This window comes from Aegilops tauschii, chromosome 1 (genome assembly GCF_002575655.3).
Source record: "Aegilops tauschii subsp. strangulata cultivar AL8/78 chromosome 1, Aet v6.0, whole genome shotgun sequence".
In the NCBI taxonomy this organism is placed as follows: Eukaryota; Viridiplantae; Streptophyta; class Magnoliopsida; order Poales; family Poaceae; genus Aegilops; species Aegilops tauschii.
Window position 1 is genome coordinate 125,176,967 of NC_053035.3, and position 17,874 is coordinate 125,194,840.

General features: G+C 43.7%; 1 pseudogene; it reads left to right on the forward strand.

Annotated features, from left to right (window-relative positions):
* Positions 1–1,846: 1,846 nt before the first annotated feature.
* LOC141027807 (vignain-like) overlaps positions 1,847–17,874 on the forward strand; it is a 45,416-nt pseudogene continuing 29,388 nt past the window's right edge.

Sequence of the window (17,874 nt, forward strand, 5' to 3'; positions counted from 1 at the left end):
AGCATATTATGTTTCCAAAGTTATTCCACGTTGTTTCCTACGTAAACTTCGCCTCAAATGCATTAAAATTTCATCTCTGTAAACCAAATAATTTGCCTCAGTTTGAAGTCTAAATTTTTCTCATCTCCAATAGTTGCCCTAAAATACACCACGTCTATCTTTTTGTGGGTGCCTTATTATAGGGCGGTTGTTAGAGCAAGTTTGTGTTACAAAGTGATGTAAAACAACCGTTTTCTTGTGGTTCTCTATGATGTCAAATTTTTAGGGTAGTAGTGCGCATGATGTAAATATACATCACTTGGGGCTGGTTTTTTAGGGTGCCCAAACAACAGACCACACCATTTTACATATACAATAGCTATTGGAGCAAGTTTTTATCCTAAAATGTCCAAAAAAAGTGGGACCACGACTGCTGCCCTAAAAAGCAACAAATTTTTTCTTCCGTGCAATGAAGAATTTGCTTCCAGGATGAATGACATTTGCTACTGATTTTATATCGGTGACTGGTCAACTTGTGGTTTAGTCGGATAATGCAACAACGGTTGATCAACTTGCGGTTCAGTTTGATAATATGACAATGTGAGTGTTCTTTAATTAAACCCATTAAGACAGAAAGAAAGGGCGAGTTGTGGGCTATGCCATGTGGCAGCCGGTGGCTGGGCAAGGTGAGAAAAATGCTTTTTTTAGATGGAGATGATGCTTCTTTTTTGGCTGCATGTCCGTGTAGATGTAGGCTGATGCACCGGCCCAACGGTGGGTGGGTTCAACTCGATCAACCGGGATGGGAGTTTTTTCTCTATCTTGCTCCATGATGTTCAACCAGTGTCTAGAAAGCTATGATTCATGGGAGGGAGCGGCTTTCCGGCCGAAAAAGTGACACCATCACGTATGAGGATCATATGCTTGGAACAAGAAAGGTCATCATATAATTTTGGCAATTATAAAAGAGAAGGAGGTGAGCTCCCTATCCCAGTTTGTCTTTCCACTTCCCTTGTTTAGGAACTTCAAAGAAAATAGAGATCGATGGACCGTGTCCCTAGCATCTAATAAATCGAGATATACATTTATTTAGTTTAATTTGAAATCTAGACCATTAAAACTTAAAATCATAGTATTATACTCTCTCCGTCCCAAAATTCTTGTCTTAGATTTGTCTAGATACAGATGTATCAGTATTAGATACATCCGTATCTAGACAAATCTAAGACAAGAATTTTGGGACGGAGGGAGTATATCTATAGCATATGAGAATGAATATGGTGATTTTGTTGCCTTTTGTAATGATCTTATATTAAATAGACAGATTTGCTAGCCGTGAGTGGCAAACATATGATCTTACCTTTTTGTCTGCTCTTTCTCGAAGGCCACACGATTGATTGTTCATTCTTCCCTGATATATAATAAGAATCGTTCAGGATCGGTTAAGATCTACACATGAAATATACTACCTCCATCCTGATTGTTCATTTTGGATCATATTTTGATCATGATTTTAACTAATAAAATATAGGTTATATGTAGCAAAAATAATATCATTGAGAACTATATTCAAATATGAATCTAATAATATAAATTTTTATGACATGCATTAACATTTTGTTAGTCAAATGTGTGGTCAAATTTTAACCCAAAAAACAATTGGGACTAATAAACACATATGAAGATAGTACACGATTTGCTCAATTACTACCTGATTCACCATGCAGCTCGAAATTTTCACGGCTTGCATACGATCAGTCTAGTACTTTAGGATGGTCCGTAAAGAGAATTTTTCATATATAAGGAGGTGTTGGATTGTTTTAAGGAGCTCCATCGTTACCTAGGATACTCAAAGTAACTACACACAATGGCAAGAGCACTTGCGACGATGCTACTCATGGCCATCACGCTGGTTGCCACTACGCTGGCGGCGAGCACCATGGACATCGTAGATAAGGACCTATCTGAGGAGTCCATGTGGGCACTTTATGAGCATTGGTGCGAGCACCACAGGGTGGCACACCACCTCGGAGACAAGCACCAATGCTTCAACGTGTTCAAGGAGAACGCACGCATGATCCATGAGTGTACGATCGAAAGTATGTCTAGAGGGGGGGGTGATTAGACTACTTGACCAAATAAAAATCTGGCATTTTCCCAAATTTAAGTCTTGGAATATTTTAGCAACTTAGCATAAATCAAGTAATCAACCTACACATGCAATTCTAAGAGTATAGCAGCAGAATGTAAAACAATTGCATATGAAGGTAAAGGGAGGAGTTTGGAGGGAGCAAACGCAATGTAGAGACGGAGATTTTTTATCCGTGGTTCTGATAGGTGGTTCTATCGTACATCCACGTTGATGGAGACTTCAACCCACGAAGGGTAATGGTTGCGCGAGTCCACGGCGGGCTCCACCCACGAAGGGTCCATGAAGAAGCAACCTTGTCTATCCCACCATGGCCATCGCGCGCGAAGGACTTGCCTCACTAGGGTAGATCTTCACGAAGTAGGTGATCTCCTTGCCCGTACAAACTCCTTGGTTCAACTCCACAATCTTGACGGAGGCTCCCAAGTGACACCTAGCCAATCTAGGAGACACCACTCTCCAAAAGGTAATAGATGGTGTGTTGATGATGAACTCTTTGCTCTTGTGCTTCAAATGATAGTCTCCCCAACACTCAACTCTCTCTCATAGGATTGGATTTGGTAGAAAGATGATTTGAGTGGAAAGCAACTTGGGGAAGGCTAGAGATCAAGATTTATGTGGTTGGAATGGAATATCTTGACCTCAACACAAGTGTAGCTGGTTCTCTCTCAGAAAATGTATGTTGGAAGTGTAGGCATGTTCTGATGGCTCTCTCCACGAATGAAGAGTGGGTGGAGGGGTATATATAGCCTCCACACAAAATCTAACCGTTACGCACAAATCACCAAACTCGGTGGGACCGAATTATAAAACTCGGTCAGACCGATTTAGTTCAAAATGTGAACGTTAGGATTTTCGGTGGGACCGACATGTCAACTCGGTGGGACCGATTCCATTAGGGTTAGGGCATAATGTAATCTCGGTGAGACCTATTACACAAACTCGGTGGGACCGATTTTGGTAATAAGCAAACAGAGAGTTGGTCAGGCAAACTCGGTGGGACCGATTCGCTCATCTCGGTTAGACCGAAACGTTACGAAGGGGAAACAGGGTGTTTGCATTGCAATCTCGGTGGGACCGATCGCTCATCTCGGTTGGCCCGAAACGTTACGAAGGGAAACAGAGAGGTTGCAATCCCATCTCGGTGAGACCGAGATCCCTATCGGTGAGACCGAAGTGACTAGGGTTTGTGGTAGTGGCTATGTCAACTGAACTCGGTGGCGCCGGATAGAAAGTTTCGGTGGGGCCGAGTTTGACTTTTGGTTTGGGATATATGTGGATATGAGAAAGTAGTTGAGGGTTTTTGGAGCATATCACTAAGCATTTTGAGCAAGTAACTCATTAAGCAACACCTCACCCCCTTTTAATAGTATTGGCTTTTCCTATGGACTCAATGTGATCTTGGATCACTAAAAGTAAAATGTAGAGTCTTGTGCTTTGAGTTTGAGCCAATCTTTTGTCCTTAGCATTTTGAGGGGTCCACTTTCTAATCCATGCGATGCCAATCATTGAGCTTTCCTGAAATATTTATCTTAAGATAGCATTAGCTCAATGAGCTATATGTTGTTAGGAATTACCAAAACCACCCGGGGATAGTTGCACTTTCAATCTCCCCTTTTTGCTAATTGATGACAACATATAGATCAAAGCTTCGACAAATGATCATAAGATTGAAAAACATCGTCACTTTGAGAAGTATGTGATAAGCAAGAGCTCCCCCTAAATTTGTGCATTATTCAAAATTTGCTTTTGAATGCAAATGCACAATCGATTAGGATCATGGGTTACTCTTCCATGTCACATACATCTTGGTGGAGCGCTCAAAATGATAGAAATTAAAAGCATGCACTCATCACCAAGCAAGTGAATGATCATATATAAGATATCAAAGATAGTATCATCCAAACAAGCATTAAGGCAGCAAATGATCAATCACATGATCACACAAGTATCTCACAAGGACATAAAGTATCTCACACAAGCACACAATCAAAAAGTTCAACCAAAAGCAAGAGAGATAAAAAGCAAGACACTCTCTCTCGAAGCCTATGATCTATACATATTTCTCCCCCTTTGGCAACAAGTTACCAAAAAGTTCAAATATGCATAGTGCTATGCGTCTCTCAGGCTTGGTCTTTGGGAGGTGGTGTAGAGAGAACTCCAAGGACGAAGGCATCTGTGGATGTAGTTGGAGCTGGCGGAGTGGCTGCTGGAGGTGGCACTGGAGCTGTAGCTGCTGGTGCTGATGTTGTAGCTCTAGAATCTCTCACTGGCACTGCAGCAGACCTCTGACTCCTTGGTACTCGCTGAAATGCATCCGTAGTTGCCTTGCCTCTCTTCTCTTCTGCTTCCTCCTAAAGTTGCTCAACTGTTGTTTGAATCTCAGTTACCTTCAAATCAAGATCATAAAATTTAGTTTCTATGATCCTCTCCAAGCTCTCCTGGTTTTGAGTCAGGGTGGCCAAGCCCTTCTCAATCCTCAGTGTAGACTGGATCAGATATGCAAGTTGATCTTGCTTGCTCTTCAGGAAAACTTGAGATGCCTCTTCAACACTTGGCATCTAGCAGCTTTCTCAGCCTTTGCTTTGGCTCTCTTCTCCTATACTTGCTCAGATGTGGGGTCTTCCTCATTCATCACTACAGTGTTGTCTTCAAAATCAGGATGCAGAGGAAGGTGCTCCTTGTCCCAAGTATGTACATGTGCCCATCTTAGAGTTGATGAGCTCCTGAATGTGTGGAGCATACCCACAGCTTTTCTTCTAGTCAGCAGCAGTCCTCTTGATAGTTTCTACAATCAAAATCATAACCTTGAACTTCCGAGGGACATCAAAAAGTTGGAGCAGGTTGATAGAATGCCCTCTGATCATCTTGTGATCTCCAGACTTAGGTAGCAGAGTATGCCTAAGTATTGTGTTGATAGTTGGCAAACCAGACAGCAGATAGTGTACAAATCCAAGCTTATGTGTCTCCAAAGCTTTATCTGGGATCTCCTTATACATGTTAGCCATAGTGTTGTGGTCCTTCTTCTTGGTGGCATACACATCCAAGTCATCTTCATGTTCTTCAGGGGCATTTATCAGCTTGGCCCACTCTTCAACTGTGGATTGGTACCTTGTACCCTCATACATCCATACTATCCTTCCATCTGGATAGAAGTGCGCAGTGGAGTAAAACTGCATGATGAGCTCATCATTCCATTTGGTGAGCTTCTGCCCAACAAATTTGTCAACTCCACATGCCTTGAAGCTATCATAAACACCTGGATAGTGATCTTCTTCTTCCTTGATGTATTCCCAATCCACCCATTTCATGTCACATACAATGGGCTTCTTGTCAAGCAAAATAGTCTCATAGAAGTCTTGTTGTTCCTTTGTGTGAAACCTGTAATCAACTGCTGTCCTCCTCCTTACAGCATAAGGATCAGACTGTCTCCACAATCTCAGTCCAGCATCCTTTCTGATACGCATGTCTTCAGCTACTGGATGAGCATCATTATGGTCAGGAATCTTGGGCTTCAACTTCCTCAAAACAAGTGAATCATCTTCCTCTTCTTCAGCTTGAGGCACTGGAGCCTTGTTCTTTTCCTCAGCAGGTATACTTCTGGTGTTCCTCTTGGGTTTTGGAGGCTTCTGAGCTTGAGCTTTGGGAGCAGACTTGGGCTTTGATGGAGCAGCCCCTGACTTTATGGCATCTCCCATAAGCTTCTGAGCTTTGGGTGCTGGTGCAGCATCCTCTTCCTCTTCTTCTTCACAATCTCTCATCATTGAGAGCTTGCCAAGAACTTTTGCAGTAGTGGTTCTTTCCCTCTTCTTTTTCTTGTCATCTCCTGCTGCTTCACCATCATCTGACTCTATGGTGAATTTCATTGTTTCTCCTGTTGCTACCTTCCTTGGCTTTGACATAGGGATCCTCCTTGCTGGTGCCTTCTTGTTCAGCCCTGGCTTACTTGCAGCAGTTGTGCCATACTCCTTTTTCAGCACCTTCTTTATGGAGCTTACTTCCTCCTCAGTGGCAATATAATCCTCATCCTCAGGTTCTGAGGTTCTCTTCTTCCTAGATCTGGTGGCTGCCTTTGGCAAGTTGCTGGGAGTGCTCCTGCTGCCATCATCAGAAGTGCTAGAGGGATCTGAACCCTCACTCATCAGCACATGTTCCTCAGACCTGTTCTGACTGTCACTTTGATCAGACATCTCTGCAAACTTACTGACAGCAGACCCTGTGAATAGATATAGATGAGGTAGAGTGGATGAGCATCACAAAGTGCAGAGTTTTTGCAAAACAGATGACTTAAAAACTTAGTTTTAGTTCTTCACAGAAAGCATTTCGGAGCTACTGATTTGTAAACTCGGTGATACCGAAGCGGCTTTTGGAACCTAAACTAGTGAACTCGGTCAGACCGAGTCACAGTTCGGTGGCACCGAGACTGCTAGGGTTTCACAGAGAATCGAACTCGGTCACACTGATTTGCAGTTTTCGGTCAGACCGAAAGTGCAAGTGCAATGGCCTAAGCCAAATCGGTGAGACCGATTTCTACAACTCGGTCGGTCCGAGATGGGTTCTGCGGAGACCTAACCCTAAATTTTCAAATCAAACCTAACCTAAGAGATGTTTTCAGTGGATAGAGTGTTTGCATACGTGGTGATGATCATGGCAGAGCAATGTGCTACAAATCAGAGGTAAAAATAATAGCACAAAGGATCGAACTCGTACCCTAGTTCGGCGGAGTTCGCTACGGCGGCAACGGAGGGGCGGAATTCCGTTGACGGCGATGGAAACCAGCGGCGGGAGGTCGCTGGCGGCGAGAAGACGATCCGGAGACCCGAGGCGGCAGAGCAGGATACGCGCGGGCTGAGAGGTTTCGAAGAAATTTCCAAAATCTCACCCGTGGGTTTATATATCCCGACCCTGTCGGTGTGACCGAGTGGAACAACTCGGTGGCACCGAGATGCAGAATCACAAGCGGTTACTGCAACCCGGTGTGACCGAAAAGTTCAAATCGGTTGCATCGAGATTGAAAACCTAGGTCAACTTAGTGATCTCGGTGTGACCGAAATGGATGACTCGGTCATGCCGAAATACACAAAGAGGTTTTGGAAGTTTAAGTCTATGACAAATCGGGGACTCCAAGTGCTCCTCATACAGAGTGGTTCGAATCTGACTTGATCAAACTTTGTGATGTAGCATGAATAGAGTTTGAGACGAGAAAAGCATAGATAGCTATAGGGAGTTCTTAGGCATTCTTGTCCATCCATTTGGCAAAAGTGAAAAAGCCAAACACTCAAAGCAACAAATGGATGTCCTTGAATGAGTAAAATATGCATCCAACATGCTCACACAATAAAATGACAAATGAAATATGTGACAAAGCATGCACAATCACTCTAGCATCTATCAAGAAATTTGGCGATGACTAGATCATCTATATATGAGTATATTGACTTAGGAGTCAAATGAGAACATTTGATCATAGGTCATACTCATCGTTTAAGCACAAGTGGAGTTGCCACTTTTACATAAAGCATTGTTTTCCTCACATCATTAGAGTTGCTTTAGCTCAATTGATTAGAGTAAAGCTCCCCCTAGATGTGATATCCCCCCTAAGAGGGATGAAATAACCTTGGGTTTTCTCGATGATGACTTCATGTAGGTGTTGAAGATGTAGATGCTCAATGTTGATGTAGATCATTCGGAGCAATCCTTTGGAGTGAGTTGCACTTTCAATACCTACACGGGTTAGTCCCACAAGGAACAAACAAGGATATCCATAGACATAGAGTGATATTCACATGAGATGATGTCCATGAATGCATTAGGTTACCTTGTCCCTTGTCTTACCAACAAGAGGGTTTGTGACTCCTTGAACTAGTGCAAGATATGGAAGTTGTTTGCACTTGTCCTTGCCAAGATGATAAGAGTGAAGTATGTTGGCGGAGTCACCCTCAAGAACTCTCTAGTTCTTCTTCTTAGGGATCCACACCATCTTGTTGGGAATCCTTGGAGTTGTAGTCGTACTTGATGAAGTGGCACTTGATGTAGTCTTGGGAACCCACTTGACCAAGGCTTTAGGAGCTTCTTCAAATGCATCAATCTCCTCCTGAAGCTTGTCCTTGCCTTTTAGCTTGTGGTCTTGTAGTGGAAGATCATCTTGAGCTTGTGTTCCTTGGAAATAAGTAGGATCATACTTCTCTTGTTGAGGAACAAACTTCGTCTTGGGGTATTGATCTTCTTCCCACTCAACTCCATTGGCATTGAACTTTCGTTCAAAACCAACACCTTGATTCTTCCGGTGTCTTCCTTGCTTGCGTACAATTTCCTCAAATTGCTTTCTTCCGGCAAGACTCTTGTAAACACCTTTCTCTATAATTCCCTTCAATAAGCTATTTTCTTACTCAAGTGTAACTTGGCTAAGAGAATCATTAGAGGAATCAAGAGAACTACTAGAAGCAACAACATTGGATTTAGCATGATTGTTGTTACTACTAGAGGAAGAATCTTTCTTGTTCTTGTTGCTAGATTTAACTTGTGGCATGTAAGTAGACAAGAGTAAACTCTTGGCAATGTAAGAAGAACTTTCCTTGCGAAGATCATCATTGATTGCTTTTAAGAACTCATGCTCTTGCTCAAGGTTGAGCTTTTCAAAGCGTAGCTTCTCAAGAGTCTTTAAAAGTTCTCGATGATCTTCCAAGGTAGTTTCATGAGCTAACTTAAGAGTGTTTAGTTCTTTAGTTAGACGCTCAATCTCCTTCTTATCATTGTCATTTGTTTTATCTTGATTATCATGATTAATAGCAAGTTCATCATAGTTTTCATAACTAGAGTTGTCAACAAGTAAATCATCATCTCCTAGCAAATCATCTTCATCACTATTAAAATCAACATACTTGGGGTGTGTTACCTTTGGACCTTTGGCCATGAAGCATCTTCCAATTCCTTCATTTGGTGAGTCAAATATGTCGTAGGAGTTGGTTGACACAAGTGCTAGACTGGCAACACCTTCATCTTGAGTATATTCGGAGTCGGAGTGATAACTTCTTTCGGAGTGATGGTCGGAGTCGGAGCCGGATACCCATTCACCAACATGAGCTTGATGTCTTCTTTTTGTGTAGCTCTTTGACGATTTGTCCTTCCTCTCTGAATCCTTGCTTCTTCGAGAGGGTCTTCATTCATAACGATCATCTCTACTCCTTCTCTCTCTTGGCGGTGATTCTTCTCTTCTTTTGTAGGGAGCCGTACACTCATTTGAGTAGTGTCTGGGTCTTCCACAATTGTAGCAATTCCGTTCACGACTTGAAGATCTCTTGTCATTGTAGGACCTTGACTTTGAGCTTCTTTCCTTGCTTCTACTCTTGTAGAATTTGTTGAAGTTCTTCACCATTAGGCTCAATTCTTCATTGAAGGTTTGATTGTCACTTGATGATGTGGGAGCTTCACATGGGGCTTTGTAAGCACCACTTGACTTGTTGTGGAGCTCTTCCTTATCCTTAAGTGACATCTCATGAGCAACAATTCTTCCAATGACTTCCGTTGGCTTGAGATCTTTGTAATTGGACATCATTTGGATCAATGTGCACACGGTATCAATTTTCCATCCAGGGCTCTTAGGATCTTCTTGATGATGAATCTATCGGTCATCTCTTCACTTCCTAAGCCGGCAATCTCATTTGTGATGAGAGCAAGCCTAGAGTACATTTCAGCGACACCTTCACCATCCTTCATTTTGAACTTGTCAAGTTGACTTTGAAGCACATCCAATTTGGATTCCTTGACGGAGTCGGTACCTTCGTGCATATCAATCAAAGTATCCCAAATTTCCTTTGCATTCTCAAGACGGCTGATTTTGTTGAATTCTTCGGGGCACAATCCGTTGAACAGAATATCACAAGCTTGAGCATTGTATTGCAGCATCTTCAACTCTTCCGTTGTAGCTTCACGGTTCGGTTCTCTCCCATCAAAGAATTCACCTTGCAAGCCAATACACACAATAGCCCAAATGGCGGGGTTATGTCCAAGAATATGCATTTTCATCTTATGCTTCCAACTAGCAAAATTAGTACCATCAAAGTAAGGACCTCTACGGTGGTAATTTCCCTCGCTAGACGCCATACTCTCCTAGGTTGTGAAACCAAGGCTATGATCACCAAAAGCTATGGAAATCAAAGCAAATGGAGACCAAAGCTCTGATACCACTTGTAGGATCGAATGTATGTCTAGAGGGGGGTGATTAGACTACTTGACCAAATAAAAATCTAGCCTTTTCCCAAATTTAAGTCTTGGCAGATTTTAGCAACTTAGCATAAATCAAGTAATCAACCTACACATGCAATTCTAAGAGTATAGCAGCGGAATGTAAAACAATTGCATATGAAGGTAAAGGGAGGAGTTTGGAGGGAGCAAACGCAATGTAGACACGAAGATTTTTTATCCGTGGTTCCGATAGGTGGTGCTATCGTACATCCACGTTGATGGAGACTTCAGCCCACTAAGGGTAACGGTTGCGCGAGTCCACGAAGGGCTCCACCCATGAAGGGTCCACGAACAAGCAACCTTGTCTATCCCACCATGGCCATCGCCCACGAAGGACTTGCCTCACTAGGGTAGATCTTCACGAAGTAGGCGATCTCCTTGCCCGTACAAACTCCTTGGTTCAACTCCACAATCTTGACGGAGGCTCCTAAGTGAAACCTAGCCAATCTAGGAGACACCACTCTCCAAAAGGTAATAGATGGTGTGTTCATGATGAACTCCTTGCTCTTGTCCTTCAAATGATAGTCTCCCCAACACTCAACTCTCTCTCATAGGATTGGATTTGGTAGAAAGATGATTTGAGTGGAAAGCAACTTGGGGAAGGCTAGAGATCAAGATTTATGTGGTTGGAATGGAATATCTTGACCTCAACACAAGTGTAGCTGGTTCGCTCTCAGAAAATGTATGTTGGAAGTGTAGGCATGTTTTGATGGCTCTCTCCACGAATGAAGAGTGGGTGGAGGGGTATATATAGCCTCCACACAAAATCTAACCGTTACACACAAATCACCAAACTCGGTGGGACCGAATTATAAAACTCGGTCAGACCGATTTAGTTCAAAATGTGAACGTTAGGATTTTCGATGGGACTGGCATGTCAACTCAGTGGGACCGATTCCATTAGGGTTAGGGCATAACGTAATCTTGGTGAGACCGATTACACAAACTCGGTGGGACCGATTTTGGTAATAAGCAAACAGAGAGTTGGTCAGGCAAACTCGGTGGGACCGATTCGCTCATCTCGGTTAGACCGAAACGTTGCGAAGGGGAAATAGAGAGTTTGCATTGCAATCTCGGTGGGACCGATCGCTCATCTCGGTTGGACCAAAACGTTACGAAGGGAAACAGAGAGGTTGCAATCCCATCTCGGTGAGACCGAGATCCCTATTGGTGAGACGGAAGTGACTAGGGTTTGTGGCAGTGGCTATGTCAACTGAACTCGGTGGCGCCGGATAGAAAGTTAAGGTGGGGCCGAGTTTGACTTTTGGTTTGGGACATATGTGGATATGAGAAAGTAGTTGAGGGTTTTTGGAGCATATCACTAAGCATTTTGAGCAAGTAACTCATTAAGCAACACCTCACCCCCTTTTAATAGTATTGGCTTTTCCTATGGACTCAATGTGATCTTGGATCACTAAAAGTAAAATGTAGAGTCTTGTGCTTTGAGCTTGAGCCAATCTTTTGTCCTTAGCATTTTGAGGGGTCCACTTTCTAATCCATGCGATGCCAATCATTGAGCTTTCCTGAAATATTTATCTTAAGATAGCATTATCTCAATGAGCTATATGTTGTTAGGAATTACCAAAACCACCCGGGATAGTTGCACTTTCAATGAGTTCACCCAATGCGACGCGCCCTATAAGCCGAGCCTCAACCTCTTCGGCGGCATGGCCAGTGAAGAGGTCGAACACACGTACGGTCGTTGGCTCGCTGCTCCAACATCATGTCCAACGGTCGGAAGCGCTGGCATCAGGATCTGCTCACTCATGGCACCATCACCGCCCGCGATGACCTCCCAGCTATAGTGGACTAGCGAATGATGGGATACGACCAACGTTTGTTAGCAGTGACGAATGTGAAGCACCAGGGGGCCTGTGGGGGCTGTTGGGCCTTCACGGTAATAGCGACAATGGATGGCATCAACTCCATCATGACTCGAAACCTGGCGTCATTATCCGTGCAACAACTTCTAGAGCGCGACAAGGGGATGAAGGTTGTCATGGTGGCAACACGGAAGGGGCCTTCAAGCACATGATCCACCATGGCAGCATCGAAACGGAGGTTGACTACCCGTATGTTGGCCATGGGCATGAATATTTTCTGTTTGGTTCCCAAGCCGAACCGGAGCCCTGTCATCACTATCAACGGCTGCAAACAGGTGTCGTCGAATGAGGCTGCATTGATGCAGGCAGTGGTGGCCCAGCCCGTTGTCATGGCAATCTACGCTAACTCGATGGCCTTTCAACGCTACGGCGAAGGCGTCTTCGTTGGGCCATGTGGGACAAACCTGAACCACGAAATGATGGTGGTAGTCTATGGCATCACCGATGAGCATGAGTCAAAGGAACCCATAAGTTACTGGATCGTCAAGACCTCGCTGGGCCAGATTGGGGTGAAAAACCGACTACAACGGCATGGCGCTCGACGTTAGTGGTCGCGCTGAGGAGGGTTTATGCGGCATCCTCATGTACACGTCGAATCCGGTGAAATTTAGGAGGAAAGATGAGAATGATATCATGAAGAGAAATAAGGTATGTGTTTACAAAGCTCTTATAACATGCTCGCAAGTATATATGGACCTTTAAGTTTTACCATATGATGATTTCAAGCAGATGATGTTGATGATAGTACTCCCTTCCTTTCGGTTTAAAAAGCTCAATTCAAAAATCTAGCCAAGCAAGATAGACTGTGAGTCGTGTAATAATTTTATAGTTTGCAAAAGTGCTTAATTAATGCACCCGTTTTTTCTCCAAACATTGCGTTTATCAATGCATTAACTGCAATGCATGCATGACCAGTAAATGACCAAGATCTTTTATATGCATTGGTGAATTTTCTCTTAGTCCTTACATGCAACGATTTAATGCACCTGAAAATCTTAACATGCGATGAGGAGCAATAAAATGAGACTTATCAAACGAGAAAACAAACATTTTGAGGTAGGCCCTCAAGCTGGAAGGAAGGGAGTATATAGCCACTCCCTCCGTTCCTAAATATAAGTCTTTTTAGTTATTTCAATGTGGACTACATATGGATGTATATAGACGTACTTTAGAGTGTAGATTCACTCATTTTGCTCTGTATGTAGTCCGTAGTGAAATCTCTAGAAAGACTTATATTTAGGAACGGAGGGAGTATAAAAACAAGGAAAACATTTATGTCACTATTAAAACAAAACACTCAATGCTCTCTTTATCTTGCAATTGGTATGATAATTTTTAGTATTTACACACACAATATATGCTAGTACAACAAACAATCCAAGACATAGAAACGACCAGAAATATGACCATGGTAATTACCTGCTAAGATTTTGAACAAAGCCATAATAAAATTACAATGGATACGGAATTGCCGAGTACCAAACTGAATAAAAGTTATGCGGTTATGCCAAATAAAAAGATCACCACACAAAGAGCAAGGTGTCAAGTTCTATAGCATGATTCTCCATGGTTTGGAACTTTTAGACAACAAATGATGATAGCAGAGGTGCTCTTTTACCATCCAGATGTTGGGGAACGTAGTAATTTCAAAAAAAATCCTACGCACACGCAAGATCATAGTGATGCATAGCAACGAGAGGGGAGAGTGTTGTCCACGTACCCTCGTAGACCGAAAGTGGAAGCGTTATGACAACGCGGTTGATGTAGTCATACGTCTTCACGATCGACCGATCCTAGTACCGAATGTACGGCACCTCCGCAATCTGCACACGTTCAGCTAGTGACGTCCCACGAACTCACGATCCAGTAGAGCTTCGAGGGAGAGCTTCGTCAGCACGACGGCGTGATGACGGTGATGATGAAGCTACCGGCACAGGGCTTCGCCTAAGCACTACGACGATATGGCCAAGGTGGATTATGGTGGAGGGGGCACCGCACACGGCTAAGAGATCAATGATCAACTTGTGTGTCTATGGGGTGCCCCCTCCCCCGTATGTAAAGGAGTGGAGGAGGGGAGGAGGCCGGCCTCCTATGTGTGCCCCAAGGGGAGTCCTACTCCCACCGGGAGTAGGATTCCCCCCTTCCCTAGTTGGATTAGGAGAGAAGGAAGGGGGAGGAAGGAGGAAGGAAAGGGGGGACGGCCCCCCTCCCAATTCGGATTGGGCTTGGGGGGCGCCCCTTCCTTTGCTCCCTTCTCCTCTCTCTCCCACTAAGGCCCAATAAGGCCCATATACCTCCCGGGGGGTTCCGGTAACCTCCCGGTGCACCGGTATATGCCCGATCTCTCCCGGAACCATTCTGATGTCCAAATATAGTCGTCCAATATATCGATCTTTATGTCTCGACCATTTCGAGACTCCTCGTCATGTCCATGATCATATCCAGGACTCCGAACTACCTTCGGTACATCAAAACACATAAACTCATAATACCGATCGTCATCGAACGTTAAGCGTGCGGACCCTACGGGTTCGAGAACTATGTAGACATGACCGAGACACGTCTTCGGTCAATAACCAATAGCGGAACCTGGATGCTCATATTGGCTCCTATATATTCTACGAAGATCTTTATCGGTCAAACTGCATAACAACATACATTGTTCCCTTTGTCATCGGTATGTTACTTGCCCGAGATTCGATCGTCGGTATCTCAATACCTAGATCAATCTCGTTACCGGCAAGTCTCTTTACTCGTTCCGTAATGCATCATCCCACAACTAACTCATTAGTCACATTGCTTGCAAGGCTTATATTGATGTGCATTACCGAGAGGGCCCTGAGATACCTCTCCGACAATCAGAGTGACAAATCCTAATCTTGATCTATGCCAACTCAACAAGTACCATCGGAGACACCTGTAGAGCACCTTTATAGTCACCCAGTTACATTGTGACGTTTGGTAGCACACAAAGTGTTCCTCCGGTATTCGGGAGTTGCATAATCTCATAGTCATAGGAACATGTATAAGTCATGAAGAAAGCGATAGCAATATACTAAACGATCAAATGCTAAGCTAACGGAATGGGTCAAGTCAATCGCATCATTCTCTAATGATGTGATCTCGTTAATCAAATGACAACTCATGTCAATGGCTAGGAAACTTAACCATCTTTGATTCAACGAGCTAGTCAAGTAGAGGCATACTAGTGACACTCTGTTTGTCTATGTATTCACACATGTACTAAGTTTCCAGTTAATACAATTCTAGCATGAATAATAAACATTTATCATGATATAAGGAAATATAAATAACAACTTTATTATTGCCTCTAGGGCATATTTCCTTCAGTCTCCCACTTGCACTAGAGTTAATAATATAGATTACATAGTAATGATTCTAACACCCATGGAGTCTTGGTGCTAATCATGTTTTGCTCGTGAGAGAGGCTTAGTCAACGGGTCTGCAACATTCAGATCCGTATGTATCTTGCAAATCTCTATGTCTCCCTCCTTGACTTGATCGCGGATGGAATTGAAGCGTCTCTTGATGTGCTTGGTTCTCTTGTGAAATCTGGATTCCTTTGCCAAGGCAATTGCACCAGTATTGTCACAAAAGATTTTCATTGGACCCGATGCACTAGGTATGACACCTAGATCGGATATGAACTCCTTCATCCAGACTCCTTCATTTGCTGCTTCCGAAGCAGCTATGTACTCCACTTCACACGTAGATCCCGCCACGACGCTTTGCTTAGAACTGCACCAACTGACAGCTCCACCGTTCAATATAAATACATATCCGGTTTGTGACTTAGAGTCATCCGGATCAGTGTCAAAGCTTGCGTCAACGTAACCATTTACGACGAGCTCTTTGTCACCTCCATAAACGAGAAACATATCCTTAGTCCTTTTCAGGTATTTCAGGATGTTCTTGACCGTTGTCCAGTGATCCACTCATGGATTACTTTGGTACCTCCCTGCTAAACTAATAGCAAGGCACACATCAGGTCTGGTACACAACATTGCATACATGATAGAGCCTATGGCTGAAGCATAGGGAAAACCTTTCATTTTCTCTCTATCTTCTCCAGTGGTCGGGCATTGAGTCTGACTCAACTTCACACCTTGTAACACAGGAAAGAACCCTTTCTTTGCTTGATCCATTTTGAACTTCTTCAAAACATTATCAAGGTATGTGCTTTGTGAAAGTCCAATTAAGCGTCTTGATCCATCTCTATAGATCTTGATGCCCAATATATAAGCAGCTTCACCGAGGTCTTTCATTGAAAAACTCTTATTCAAGTATCCTTTTATGCTATCCGGAAATTCTATATCATTTCCAATCAATAATATTTCATCCACATATAATATTAGAAATGCTACAGAGCTCCCACTCACTTTCTTGTGAATACATGCTTCTCCAAAAGTCTGCATAAAACCATATGCTTTGATCACACTATCAAAACGTTTATTCCAACTCCGAGATGCTTGCACCAGTCCATAAATGGATCGCTGGAGCTTGCACACTTTGTTAGCATCCTTTGGATTGATAAAACCTTCAGGTTGCATCATATACAACTCTTCTTCCAGAAATCCATTCAGGAATGTAGTCTTTCATCCATTTGCCAAATTTCATAATCATAAAATGCGGCAATTGCTAACATGATTCGGACGGACTTAAGCATCGCTACGGGTGAGAAGGTCTCATCGTAGTCAACTCCTTGAACTTGTCGAAAACCTTTTGCAACAAGTCGAGCTTTGTAGACAGTAACATTACCGTCAGCGTCAGTCTTCTTCTTGAAGATCCATTTATTCTCGATGGCTTGCCGATCATCGGGCAAGTCAACCAAAGTCCACACTTTGTTCTCATAGATGGATCCCATCTCAGATTTCATGGCCTCAAGCCATTTTGCGGAATCTGGGCTCATCATCGCTTCCTCATAGTTCGTAGGTTCGTCATGGTCAAGTAACATGACCTCCAGAACAGGATTACCGTACCACTCTGGTGCGGATCTTACACTGGTTGACCTACGAGGTTCAGTAATAACTTGATCTGAACTTACATGATCATCATCATTAGCTTCCTCACTAATTGGTGTAGGAGTCACAGGAACAAATTTCTGTGATGAACTACTTTCCAATAAGGGAGCAGGTACAGTTACCTCATCAAGTTCTACTTTCCTCCCACTCACTTCTTTCGAGAGAAACTCCTTCTCTAGAAAGGATCCATTCTTAGCAACGAATGTCTTGCCTTCGGATCTTTGATAGAAGGTTGTCGGTGTACAAAAGTAGGGGCTCTTCTTTTGACCCCTTTACTTGTGCATGGGCAGTCAGAGCCGCGTGCCACGGCCACACTTAGCAGGGCAGAGGAGGGAAGCCCGAGAGAAGCCAAAGCCCAAGACAAACAAGACAACGCCAAGACCAAGAACACAAAGGGCAGAGGGGCGAAGCAGGTTCCCCCGGCAAGACCCTTGCCGGGGCAGCCTCAACAGCCCCGGCAAGAGCCTTGCCGGGGCAGCTCGCCCAACGCCAGCGGAGTGAGCCACCCTTGAGCCCAAGGGTTTCGGACACCGTCAACAGCTACGTTGGAACCAGGGCTCCGGGAGGCACCTCCGTG